Source organism: Arvicanthis niloticus, chromosome 10 (assembly GCF_011762505.2).
Source record: "Arvicanthis niloticus isolate mArvNil1 chromosome 10, mArvNil1.pat.X, whole genome shotgun sequence".
Classification (NCBI taxonomy): Eukaryota; Metazoa; Chordata; class Mammalia; order Rodentia; family Muridae; genus Arvicanthis; species Arvicanthis niloticus.
Window position 1 is genome coordinate 43595940 of NC_047667.1, and position 14305 is coordinate 43610244.

The window sequence follows — 14305 nt, forward strand, 5'->3', positions numbered from 1 at the left end:
CATATGTGATGATTAGTATTGTTAACCTGACACATAGAAGGCAAGCCTTTGGCATACCTTTAAGGGATTATCTGCATTAAAGTTAGCCTCTGAGAATGTCTGTGGGGGATTGTATTGGTATTGGTAATTGATGTGAGAAGATTCATCATTTTTAGTTTGTTGAACACTTTACACCATTACCACCTCCTCCAGTTCCTTCCATGTTCCTCTATTCTCTCTTCAAATTCATGACTCTTCAGTGTATTTAGAGCTGATCACTGGGTGTTGGGAGAAAACAAATTCTCCCCTTCTCATCATCCACTGATTACCTATAGTTCTTCACCTAGGGGTGGGCTTTGTGAGATTTCTCCTATCCAAGTTAGCATGTCAGTTGGTGTTGTCAGAAGTACTAGTAACCATGTTTTTATGCATTCTTTTTTGTTCCATAATTATGGATGTGATGTGAAGGACCAGCTCCTCAGGCTCCTGCCTCTGTGGTGTCACCTGTATGATAGACTGTAACATGGAACTGTAGGCCAGAATAAGCCCTTTCTCCCTTAAGTTGCTTTTGTCAGGGTGTTTTATCACAGCAACAGGAAAAGAAACTAAGACACTGGATTGACTTGGTTTTTGTATTCACACAGACATATGTGCATTTTATATACAGAAGCTGTGGTATGGTGTGGAGTTTTGTGTGTGTGTGTGTGTGTGTGTGTGTGTGTGTGTGTGTGAGAGAGAGAGAGAGAGAGAGAGAGAGAGAGAGAGAGAGAGAGAGAGAATGCGTGCTCGAGCGTGAGCACGTGCTCATGCACAGTTGTTGCATGCTTCCATAGTTTTAGTGAAACAGCTGACTGCTTATGTTACAAAGGATTGTATTCTAGATCTTTAGGAATGATCTAGGTTTATTGTGAATCCCTCCCAAGGAATGCCAGCTCCAAGCTTGCATTGAGGTCACTGTACCAGGTGCTAGCTGCATTGACTTTGGGAATTCCGTGGGGGAAAGAGGATTGGCACATTCCTCTCATCCCTTAGATAGCTCATTGTCTTTGCCTTTACTACACAGGCAGTGATGCGCTTCTGCCAAGATGAAAAGATCTGGGAATGCTGAGTTCCGTGTGTGTGTGTGTGTGTGTGTGTGTGTGTGTGTGTGTGTGTGTATAATTCTCTCTCTTTCTTTGACATACACACACACACACACACACACACACACACACACACACATCCCATACCACAATAAGGCCTTCACTAAAAACCTTTACAATTATGAACAAAAGTTATTTATATCTAAAATAAATTAAGATAAGCCAGGGTGGGCTGTATATTTTTGCCTATAGATAATTGTAAAATTTGTTTTCTGGGATGTGCTGGTTACAGTATTTTCAGTTTTCATGAAACTGACATGAAAATCATTCAACAACTTTTAATACTTTGCCTGCCTTCTATTTTCTTCATTTAAACATTTTGATGTAGAATTTTTAAAATATAATTCCATGAATTTAATTATTTGCTTACTTAGTTTTTTTTTTTGAGAGAGGTTTTATTACATAGCCTTTGCTGATTTTAAACTCTCAATTCTCCTGAATCAGTCCTCCAAGTCCTGGGATTACAGGCATGTGTACCATATTTGGCACGCTCTGTGAACTCTAACATTTGCAGATTCATGTCCCATTCTGACCCCAGAACACATCAGTGTAAAACTTTGGAGAGTTGGAGTCTCCTTTGGACTGAATAGTCATCAAGTTACAATCCTTTGTAGTTACGTTTCCTGACTTTAACCCCAGGCAACCATTGATTTATTTTTGCCACTATAGTCGTGCCTTTTCAAAGATTTCACATAAATGGAAGCATACATTATATAACCTTTTGTAAATAGCTTCTTTGGGAAACTCAGCATAGTGCTTTTGAGAATTGGGCAACTTGAATGTGTTGGCGGTGTATTTCTCTAATTGTTTGGGTGCTTTCCATCAGATGAGCATTAAATTTTGCTTATAGTCTTCAGTCCATTAGATGACATTTAGATTTTTCCAGTTTGGAGTGATTTTTAAAAAGATTTTTATTTTGTATATGTGTGTATATGTGTCTGCATGCTGTATGTATGCAGGTGCCTAGGGAGGCCAGAAGAGAAACAATATCAGATCCTTTGTAGCTGGAGTTACAGCTGGTTATTCTTGGTTAACTCCTGTGCCATCTCTCCAGCCTCAGTTTGAGGGAGTTTGGAAAAGAGCTTTTAAAAAAATTTGCATACAGGTTTTTGTATGAATTGAAAATGTCCATTTCTCTAATGTGGGGATACTCTGGTGTCTTACACTATAGGAACTGTCCAGTTGTGTTCCGGCTTAGCTGTGCTGCTCTTTATTCTCCGGAGTCACATGAACAGGAAAGTTTTGGTTTTACCCTCAACTGTTTGACTGAGAAATACTGATGGATACAGTATGCCACCCCCATAGTATGGCAACACATACTGTGAAACCTGAAGGTGTGTGACATTTAGTTTTCAAATCCTGAAGCAAGCATTTAAAAATATATTTAAAGTTATAAGATACATAGCTTACCACTTTTTTCAAAGGTTCTCTTTTGTGACTTAAACTTTTTATTGATCCTTTGTGAGTTTCACAACATGTACCTCAGTTCCACTCATCTCCCAGTCCCCTATTTGCCCTCCAACTTTGCAGCTTACCCTCCAAAAATAAAACATACACACCAACAAAATAAAACAAAGTGTTGAAAATATCTGGTCATGGAAGCTGTAGTGTATTCCACAGTGTGTCCCACAGTATATCCACAAGATCTATCCATACATCTTCACTTGTGATTGTTCATTGGATGGAGTAATTGGTCTAGTTCGAGGTCTCATTCAAGGTCTCTGGCTTCTGGGATATTACCAATATTGGCTCCTCACAGGGCTCCTTCCTGTTACCCTGTTGATGCCCTGTATCAGTAGGGCGGGCCCTTTCATGGCACTCCAACAGTTCAAAGATGATGTAGATTTTGGGATGGGCCAACTCAGAGCCCTGGATCTGGGCCTAGGTGGTAGCTGAACTGGTAAGCACTCCAGCTGTCCCTTATCTGTACCACTAGGGTGAGCTCTCCCACACAGCTCTAGCTAGGCCACCCAATGTCCCCATCAGCAGGAGGCAGGGTCAGTTCTGCTCTCATGCCCTCTGCCAGCTCACTTGCACCCACACCTCCAGAGCCAGCTCCACTGTGCTGCCCAGTCGAGGTGCAAGGCTCACTCTCCCAAGTGCTGGGGCTGACGGGCTGGGCCAGCTCTCACACCCTTGGGGCTGGCTCTAGGTACCTTCACCATCAGGGCCTGTTCCACGGTGTTGCCCAGGCGAGGTGCAGGCCAGCACTCCTGTGGTTTTGCCCTACCTTTGGAGCCAGCTCACCTGTACTTTTTCCAACAGGGCCTGCTCTCTTGAGTGCTGCCACAGGGGAGTAGTGGGGCCAGTCTTCTAGAATACCATAACCAGTGAGGGAAGGGCCAGTTTGTACGGACCCATGACATCCATTTTAGTCCCAGGTGGCTGTCCAGACTAGGAACATCCTCATGGTCTCTAATGGCAATGTGAGCTATGGACATCAACACTGACCCCTGTCTCTGCATAGTTGCAGTCTCAGACATGGCCCTGAGCTAAGACTTTACCATGGCCTCAGGTGGCAGGCGGCTATTCCCAGCAGGCTGTTTCTCTCTTCCCTTGAATCTCCAGTTCCACCTACCTTCACTAATTTCTTGTGGGACTAGATTTTGTGGGTATACTGTGGAATACACTACAGCTTCCATGACCAGATGTTTTTGATGCTTTGTTTTGTCTTGTTGGTGTGTATGTTTTATTTTTGGAGGGTGAGCTGCAAAGTTGGAGGGCTAATATGAGGGGACTGGGAGATGAGTGGAACTGAGGTGCATGATGTGAAACTCATAAAGAATCAATGAAAAGTTTCAATAGTTCAGGCTCAGAACTATTCTACTTCCCTTTCTCTCTCATCTGTCTACCACACACTTGCACATTGTAGTGGCTCCCACTGTAGCAGCTGGTGGCCCTCTGGGTGACCTCTGTTTGTTCTGCATGGCATAGCAGCCAGCAGGTCTCTACATGTCTACAGTCAGCTTGTGTGGCATGGCAGCAAGTGGATCTATGGAGATCTCCCCCCCTCCCTCCAATGCATGGCATGAGGGCAGGTGGGCCTTTGTGTGTCTCCAGCCCACCTGTACTGTGGATGGAGGAGGGCATGACTCTGGGCATCTTTCCCAGACTATACCATGTGGCATGGTGGGCAGCAGGTCTCTGGATATCCTCCACCTCTCGACAGGGCAGTTGCATGGTGGCAGGTGTCTGTGATCTATTTTTTAAAGATTTATTTTTAGTTAGGTGTTTATGTACGTTGGGGTGTGCGTACACACATTTGAGTGCAGGTGCCTTTAGAGGCCAGAGGTGTCATATCACCTGGAACTGGAGTTACAAGTGCTTCTAAGCCACTTAACCTGAGTACTGGAAACTGAACTTTGTCCTTTGCAAGAGAAGTTTATGTCCCTAACCTCTGAGCCAGGTCTTCCATCCCAATTTATGACTTTATAACCCCATTACTTAAGGGAGGTCTAGGCATTGGTTTGGAAGTTTGGAACCACCCTGAAATGGTACTAGAAATGTACATCTTTAGGTCCTGCCCTGGGCCATGAGTCAGAAACCCAGAGTGAGATGTAGTAATACCCATTTTCTGCCAGCTTCCCCTGGTGACTCTGCTGTGCACTGAAGTCAGGGAACCACCCTATGGAATCGTTCTCTTTGATTTATTAGCCCAACAAAATAACTAAAAAAGATTCTGATAGTTTGGGGCTGACCAAGATTAGCCAGAGCATCTTTTGTTGAGCCGTCCGTTGATGTTGAACATTTTTATAAACTATATAACAACACTAGTTCAGCTTTCAAATTACAAGTTGCAAACCTGCTTAAATGGAAGAGCCATCTGTAGTTGAAGAGAGGGATAAAAAGGAATGTAAGAATCCACCTACCTAGTAAAAAGCTGTTTTGTGAATCTTCCTTTGCAGTGGGTTCAAAGTGTGAACAATTGCGCATGAGTGCTACTCAGCCCTGAGTATTGTAGGATTACAGCAACGATTAAGTCAGTGGTTCTCAGCTGGGAGTAGTTTGTCCTTCCAAGTATGTTTGAGAAAGTTTGGAGACAATTTTGATGATCACATCTGCAAAAGGGGAGCTATTGGCATTTAGTGGATAGAGGGCACGGTTTCTAAACATTGTCATGCAAAAGATAGTTGTCTATTTCAAGGAATCACCCGACTTCACCCACTTCTAAATGCTAGGAGTGGAAAAAGTTGCATTAAATTATATTAAAAATTCTATCATGAGACGAGCATATTTGTTTCACAGCCGGGGTTATAGCTCAGAGACACAAGCATATGCTCCACCTATTTGGCCTTTGTGCATATGTGTGTCTGTGTGCGTGCATGCATGCGTGCGTGCACATGCGGATGTGGTTTTTTGAGACAGGATTTCTTTGTGGCTGTCCTTGAACTAGCTCTATAGACCACACTGGTCTCTGCCTCCTGAGTGCTGGGATCAAAGGTGTGTGCCACCATGGCCTACCTCCACTCAGCCTTTTTAAATGCCAGTTCTGAGGACCAAATGCAGATGCTTGTGGTTCTGTCAACTGAGCTGTCTCCAGCCCTGCCACGTGGACTTTTTAATCCAAATAAAGTCATTGAGTTTATCTTTTTCCAATGCAGTCTTCTAGGTAAGCATGTAAGCATGTGTAAACGGTTAAACATTTAATTGTTAAGGCCTAGAGATAAGGCTTGCTATCTTTCCTTCTACTCTGTCTTTATCATAAAGTATATATATAGTCCTTGTTTAAGATTTTTACATACATGCCGGGCAGTGGTGGCACACGCCTTTAATCCCAGCACTTGGGAGGCAGAGGCAGGTGGATTTCTGAGTTCGAAGCCAGCCTGGTCTATAGAGTGAGTTCCAGGACAGCCAGGGCTACACAGAGAAACTCTGTCTTGAAAAACAAACAAACAAACAAACAAACAAAAAGATCTTTACATACAATATCTTCCTTAGTTCTTGTTACATATAATATCTCGTTTAATTCTTGTGGTACTTTTATGAGTAATGACTATAGTATTGTCTGTGTGTATTTGTATGTGTACTTTTATGTAGGAACATGTATATCCCTGTGTGTGTGTGTGTGTGTGTGTGTGTGTGTGTGTGTGTGTGTGTGTAAAGGCCAGAGGTTGACCCCAGGCACCTTCCTCATCACTTTCCACTTTACTTAGTGAGATACAATCTTTGTTTCAACCTTGATTTTACGGGTCTGACTAGGCTTTGGCCAGGAAGCCCAGGTGTCATCCTGTGTCCACTTTCCTAGAGGTGGTATCCAGGCAGTGCCACCATATCTCCTTCTTTTGTAGGTGTCAAGGATCCCAATTTAGGTCCTCATGTATGTGCAAACTTGCCACTGTACCATCTCTCCAGCTTTTGTATTGTCCTTTATGGACAAAGAAATTGAAGACCAGTGATTCCAACTTGATAAAGGTCATAGAGATACAGTAAGTGGTAAAACTTGTCCTTAGATGTAGGGACTATAGCTTGAGTCTGTGCACTTGGTCACCACACACTACCACTTGCCTATGTTCACAGGAGCTTCATTACAGGGCTGTTTGCAGTTGAACTTCCTGTGCCTCATGCTTTACCTGTCATAGGTACTTCGTAAAATAAAGCTGCTGTTATTATATATTCTTGCTAAACATAACTAGAAATAATTATTTAACCCATGACTTTAAAGCATCACTTAAACAATTACAATAATATCTAAATCAGGGCATTCTTGTTTTAAATTTTTCCTGAATAACAACTATTGAGAAGATCATGTTTTCCTTAATTTATGTTAACACATGTCACATTGATTTTATGTTATTTGAACCTTGCCTTTCTGCTGTTGGATTTGGCTTGTTATAGATTTATTAATGGTTTTAAAATTAGTAATCATAAGGAATATTGATCTGTACTTCTTCGATGATGTCTGTTTTTGCTTTACTCCTGCTTAAAATCCATTTTCTACCATCTCTTCACTCATGGGAAAGACAGTATTGTAGTTGCTCATTTCTTCTTTTTTTTTTTGGTTTTTCGAGACAGGGTTTCTCTGTGTAGCCCTGGCTGTCCTGGAACTCACTCTGTAGATCAGGCTGGCCTCGAACTCAGAAACCTGCCTGTCTCTGCCTCCCAAGTGCTGGTATTAAAGGCGTGCGCCACCACTGTAGTTGCTCATTTCTAGCTTTAGGTCAGAGGTCAATTTTGCTCTGTAAGTGTGGAAAGCCAAATAAGCAGTCTGTTGTGAGTTCTCTTAAAACATTCCAGAGTGCAGGCCTGTGATCTCTTGCAGAGGAGGAGATTTTATGAACATGTATCCTCCTCCCTGGTACCTCATACCCTCAAATTCCTTATTGACAGTTGGGTCTGAGGATATAGAACCCACAGATGCAAAGAACTGGATGTATAGCTCTTCAGCAATCTTCTAAATATTTCAATTTGTTCTTTTTTTTTTTAAACCCTGTATTGTGTGTATGGTATGTGTGTCCTCATGTGTGTACAGGGTGCATGGGTAGAAGTCGAAGAACAACCTCAAGTGTAGGTCCTTATCTTTTACTTAGCCTCAGTTTTGGGAAAGATGGAATTATAGGCCTGCACCGCCATGCTCAGCTTGAAATATTAATAGCTTCCCCACATTCCCATGTATCTTAGTCTGATCCTTCACCTACCACTTTGGCATATAATTCATAGTGCTAAGAAGAAATTGCATTGAATGAACATAAATTGTGTATGTGATATATACACAATTGCACGCATGGTCAGTTTCTGGTATTGTTCCTTAGGTGTTGTACACTGTATTTTAGACTAAGCAGCTGGTAGGCAAGCCCTAGTCTTTACCCGTAAGGCCCAGATTACAAGTAACGATGGCATGCTACAGGTGGGGTTGGGTTTTTTTTGTTTGTTTGTTTGTTTTGTTTTTTTTTTTTTGATGTACTTTATTGGTTGTTTTTTTATCTCTCGCCCTTTCAACCCCTATTTCACCGTAATTCCTTCAACCCCCCACCCCCAGCGCTAGATAGAAGAGAAAGAAGGTTAGATGGAAAAGGGAAGGAGATATCTTTGGCTACTTGCAGCTGATTAGGGGTGTAGAGTTCCTTGGGGCCAGCCCGATCTTCATCTGCAACAAAAGCAACTAGTAGCAGGAGGGGCCAGTAGCAGCTTCCTACTTGGGATACCTCTTACCCTTCTTGGGGCTCTGGCATTTATTCCCTCTCCAAAGTTCCCCAGAATTAAGCTATCTGCAGCTAGCAAAAATCATGCCCTTCCTACAGCATGAGACAATCATAGTTAAAGGCTGTGGACAAATTGAAGCAGCCCCATATCCCACACTTGGATTAAAACAAAACATATTCACATAACATAACTGGGTTTTTAAGCCCAGATTCTCACTACAGCATGGTGAGACAATCTAGGGAAGAACAAGGTCTGACCACTCAGCAAAGGTTTATTGGACATAAACACACCCTCACCCCTCCACACACCCCATACATACATCACACACACACACACACACACACACACACACACACACACACACACTGACTGACTGACTGACTGACTGACTGACTTACTTCTTGGGGGAAGGGGAACCAGAGATGGATAGCAGAGCCAAGATTTTTATATGAGTAGGTTGAGTTTCTATTCTCTGTCAGAATTGGCTGGTTAGTGCTAGGGGGGATTATTGGATGAATGCAAACAAAGAAAGGGAAGCTGGTTGGTTCCCAGCACAGCAGCCCCTACTCCCAGTGAGTTCTACTGAACAGTTCTTTGCAGGATGGGGAGAGACAAGTCCACCAAGTTTTTGTTTCAGAAAGGGAAAATAATCAAGAAACTTGAGTGAAAAGTGCATGTGTCTACCTAGACCCGTAGTTCTCAGCCTGTGGATCATGACCCCCACAGAGTCACATATCAGACATTTGTATTACAATTCATAACAGTAGCAAAATTATAGTTACGAAGAAGCAGTAAAAATAATTTTATGGTTGGGGGTCACCATACCATGAGGAGCTATATTAAAGAGTCACACAGCTCTGAGAATGTTGAGAGCCACTGGTTTAGCTGGAACATTTAGAACAGGCAACCCATAGAAACTGAAAGCATATTAATGGGAGCCTTGAGCTGCAGTAGAGGGACACAGAGCGACTGCTAATGTCTACACAAGGCTTCTTTTAAGTCCCAAGATTAGACTATCATGGTGGCTGAAAAATTGTGACTACTGGAAAAATAGACAAAAAGTTTACTGACTTGTGTCCTGTTTTCAGACCTGCCATTCAAATAGCTAGGCTCTGAGTTTACAGCTATTTACAACATAGGAAAACAAATGATAATTACTTCATGGAATCAGAGATATGTATAAAGTTGTGATGAAGATCTGTCACATTTGAATATCAAACTTTACTTTGAGGAACTAGTCCCTGATAAGCAGAAAGTTCAATAAGAGACTATCTAGCTCAGTGGTTCTCAACCTTCTTAACACTTAGACCCTTTAATACAGGTCCTCAGGTTGTAGTGGTGCCCAGCCATAAAAATAGTTTTGATGCTACTTCATAACTGTGATTTTGTTACTGTTATAAATCATAACGTTGGGCTGGAGAGATGGCTCAACCATTAAAGGCTAGGCTCACAACCAAAAATAAATCATAACATTTTCTGATGGTCCTAGGCAACCCCTGCGAAAGGGTCATTTGGACCCTGAAGGAACTGCGACCCACAGATTGAAGAGTGCTCTAAATGGAAGCATATAATATGCATTAAACTTTGACTCTTTAAAAAAATTGTATAATGCTTTCAGAGATTGTCTGTTATAGCATGTGTTTTGTTCTTTATCACTTAGTGATTTTATGTGTGCATTCATGAGCAGATCCTGGAGATTTGGGTAGCTTAGTTTTTTATTCTTAGGGATGATGCTGGGAAGTACTGTATGAAAGTTTTGTGTGAATGTGCATGGCTCCACTTGCCTTTCTGCCTGCTGCTGAACCTGGGCCTTGAAGTGAGTGCTCAGTGAGCTCTATTGTCAGCTTTCCCAGCCTTCTAATTTAATCTGTTTCTAAACTTTAACCAGATTACATGTATGTGTGTATCTTGGGTTTTCTATTGCTTTGAAGAGACACCATGACCAAAGCAACTCTTACAAAACAATGTCATTTGGGGCTTGCTTGTAGTTTGAGAGGGTTAGTCTAGTTATCATGGTGGAAAATGTGGCATCATGCAGGCAGTCATGATCTTGGATCAGTAGCTGAAGTTTTACATACTGGTCCACAGGCATGAGGGAGGGAGGAAGGGAGACAAACAGGCAGGAGAGAGACAGGCAGGAGAGAGACAGACAGACAGGAGAGACAGACAGACAGACACAGACAGAGACAGACTGACTAGGCATCCCCCAGTAACACAACCCCTCCAACAAGGCCAGACCTCTCAACCTTTTCAATCCTTCTCAGACAATTCCACTCCCTGGTGACTAAGTATTCAAATTTAAATATATAAGCCTATGGGGCTGATCTCATTCAAACCAGTGTGTGTGTGTGTGTGTGTGTGTGTGTGTGTGTGTGTGTATGGGGGGGGATTTATGTAAGTTTGTGAACATGAGTGTAGCACCCTCAGGGATAGAAGAGGACACTGGGTGCTGTAGCTACAGGTGATGGGCCATAAACTTGGGTGCTGGAAACCAAACTTTATTTACCACTGAACCAACCATCTCTCTAGACCCTAATCTTTCATTCTTGCTGTTCCAGAATTTCATAACATTTCCCATTCTATCAAAATATCTTCCTTTAGCAATTCTTCTAGAGCCAGTCTTCTGGCATTGGATTCTTGCTGGTAATGTGTCTGGTTTACCATTATTTCTGAAGAGTATTTTCTTTTTAAAATTTTTTTATATATATGGATGTTTTGCTTGTATGTATGTCTGTGCACCACTTGCATGCAGTGCCTATGGAGTCCAGAAGAGAACTTTGGACTTCCCTGGAACTGGAGTTATAGGTATTAGTCTCAAATGTGGGTTCTGGGAATTGAACCTAGGTCTTCTAAAAGAGCAGCTAGCACTCTTAACCACTGAACCATCTCTCCAGCCCCTGCAGGGTATTTTCAATGGATGTAGAAATTTGGGTTCATGTTGGTTTGTTTTGTTATGCTAGGGTTGACCTTAGAACCTTTCACATAATGAACAAGTACTATATACAGATTGGGTGGGGTTTGTTTTCTCCACCTGTAATATGACATCATCCTGCTGCTTTCTAGGCTCCGTAGTTTCAAACTAGAAGAGAGTCTTCAGTGAGTTCAATCATCATTCTCCATTAAGTGTGAGCTTATGGTTTTTGTCATTAACTAAATGATTTCACTTATATCTGTGGTTAGGGGTGTATGTGCATGCATATGTGTGTATGTATTCATGTGGATACAAGTCTTTACAGGTGAATGTGCATGTGTGTGGAGGCAGAGGATAACCTTGAGTACTATTGCTTAGGAGCCATATCCACTCTCTTTGTTTTTGAGATGGGGTCTCTCATTGCCTGGAACTCAGTCAGTAGCCTGGGCTGCCCCAGGGATTCACTCTCTAGTCTTGGGATTAAAATGGGTACCACTAGGGCTGGAGAGATGGCTTAGTGGTTAAGAGCACTGACTGGTCTTCCAGAAGTCCTGAGTTCAACTCCCAACAACCACATGGTGGCTCACAACCATCTGTAATGGGATCTGATGCCCTCTTCTGGTGTGTCTGAAGACAGCTACAGTGTACCCACATACATGAAATAAATAAATCTTAAAAAAAAAAAAAAAAAAAAAAAATGGATGCCACCAGTGGGTTCTGGAGATCAAACTTAGGTCCTCCTGCTTGTATAACAAGTAACTTAGCAACTGAGCCAGCTCCCCAGCTCCTGTCTTGGTTTATTTTTATTTTTAAAAAGAATTATTTATTTATTTTATGTATATGAATACACTGTAACTGTCTTCAGATACACCAGAAGGTGACATCGGATCCCATTACAGATGGTTGTGAGCCACACTGTGGTTGCTAGGACTTGAACTTAGCACCTTTGGAAGAGCAGCAGTCAGTGCTCTTAACTGCTGAGCCATCTCTCCAGCCCCAATTTATTGCACCTCAAATTATTTATTTATTTATTTATTTATTTATTTATTTATTTGTGGTAGGGCGGGATTGGTATACTTGTGTGCATATCATGATGTGGCTGTGAAGGTCAAGGGAAAAACTTGTGGGAGTTGGCTTTCTCTTACTGTGTAGAACTGTCTTGGTAACAAGTGCTTTTACAGGCTGAGCTATCTCGCCACCACCCTCTTGAGTCCTGATTTTAATTACCATATCAGCCCAAGATTGTCTCTGAGCTTCAGATTTATGCATCAAAGTGCTTCTTTGTACCTTCTAAATTTACTTAGCCATCAGACTTGCTTCTGAGTGTGCATGGCAGCTACCCACATTCTCAAGCTTAAAGCCTTTGTTTTCTCCTTCTGCTCTACCTAAGCAGTCTTGAGCCCTGGGGCCTCCATCTGTGAGCCACATCTTTAAGTCCATCTGCTCTTTCTTTGTCTCCACTGCTGTCATCACACTCCAAGTGAACAGGGTCCTGCTCCTGAGTCCCAGCAGCTTCTCACTGTCCTGTCTGTGTAATAGCCCCCTCTTCCCAAGCCATGGAGAGTATTTTAAAGACGTTAGACCATATGGCTGCCCTGCTCAGGGCAGTTCACCGGATTTCCTTTTGTAATTGGAATAGAGTTCTAAATCCTCAAATGCTTGCTTGCTCTGGCAGCCTCAGGCGACCTCAGCAGTGACCACACACTTCATTCTCCACACACCAGGTTCTTTTCTTTCCGCTTCAGTGGTTTTGCCTCTGAGGATCTTCCCTGCCCCCAGTCAAGGATACCTGCTAAGATTCTTTTACTCCTGGCCCAGGTTGCCCCTTTCTTTTAAATAGAACACTTCCTTGCTTCGCTGGTGTTGCTAAAAAACATTTGTAAACAATGACAGTGCTATTTCAGTTGTCTCTTTAAAAATGTCATTTTTAATAAAAATGTTATTCATACTGATAATAGATTTGATATTTTAGAATTAAAAATCATTGTTAAAATTTCTTGGTTTTAATACAGTAAATTATTACCAAGTTATTTTAATTTTTATTATGATAAAATGTAAATAACATAAAATTTGCCTTTATAATCATTTTTACTGTAAAATATAAATTCTATAACATTAAATTTATTCACATTTTTTGTATCTACATGAAAGTCAAGCTATTTTATATAAATGGAATTACCAAATATTTGTCCTTTTGTGTCTGGCTTCTTGTGATGCTTTCAAAGCCTATATATGTTGTAACATATATCAAATTTTGTTCCTTTTTATGGCTGAATAATATTCCATTATATGCACATACCACATTTTGCTTATGCATTTACTTCTTTTATACTGTAAGAGGCACACTATAAAGTTACTGATGCTTAAGTAGATTTACTAATTGAACAGTAAATTATATGATACATTCTACATATGAACAGAACATGAATTATGGAGATACTCTCCCAGAGAGTTTCATAATTCCCCAGAAAGAAAATTTTTACCTCGTATTTGGTAGTCTAAGTCATTATTTGGAGAAATTTTACCTGGTATTTGAAATTGAGTCATTATTTGAATTAGCCTTTAGTCATTTAATTTTTACTTTCCTATGATATGGATACAGTAGCTTTGTAAAAGTTAGTTTTGTTGAAATTGTAGGTACTGCTGTTGACTATATACATCAAAGTCAGTTCTTCTCTTGCAATGTTAATTATAATTTGTGTTTTTATTTTAATGTGGGTATTTAGGTCATGGTTTCCTGTAATTTTTACTGTTTCTTTTTTTGACCTAAATAAATGGTACATAGTAGGTACTTAATAATCAGTGCAGTGGGCATCCCCAGCTATATGGTTATAAGTATTATTACTATGGTGCTATGGTTCAGGTTTTTTGAGGCAGGATCTGTAGCACAGGCTGGCTTTGAATTTGCAATCCTCCTGACTCCACCTAGCCAAGTTAGGTGTTACAAGTGTATGCCCCATATGTTCTCTTGAATTATTTTCGTCGACTATACTGTTTAGTTATTTGTACTTACTTTACTAGTTTATCTCATAAATCATTCTGATTTTAAGGTCTTAAATTTTATGTAACTTTCCACTCTGTACTCACAGTTAGGCTTTTGCCTTTCCAGGTTTCAGCATTCACAGTTGAGCCC

General features: G+C 41.2%; 1 protein-coding gene across 8 annotated transcripts in view; it reads left to right on the top strand.

The window, feature by feature from the left end:
• The window catches only part of Abl2 (ABL proto-oncogene 2, non-receptor tyrosine kinase), a 98499-nt gene that overhangs the window by 49156 nt on the left and 35038 nt on the right, over window positions 1-14305 (top strand). The window lies entirely within an intron of this gene.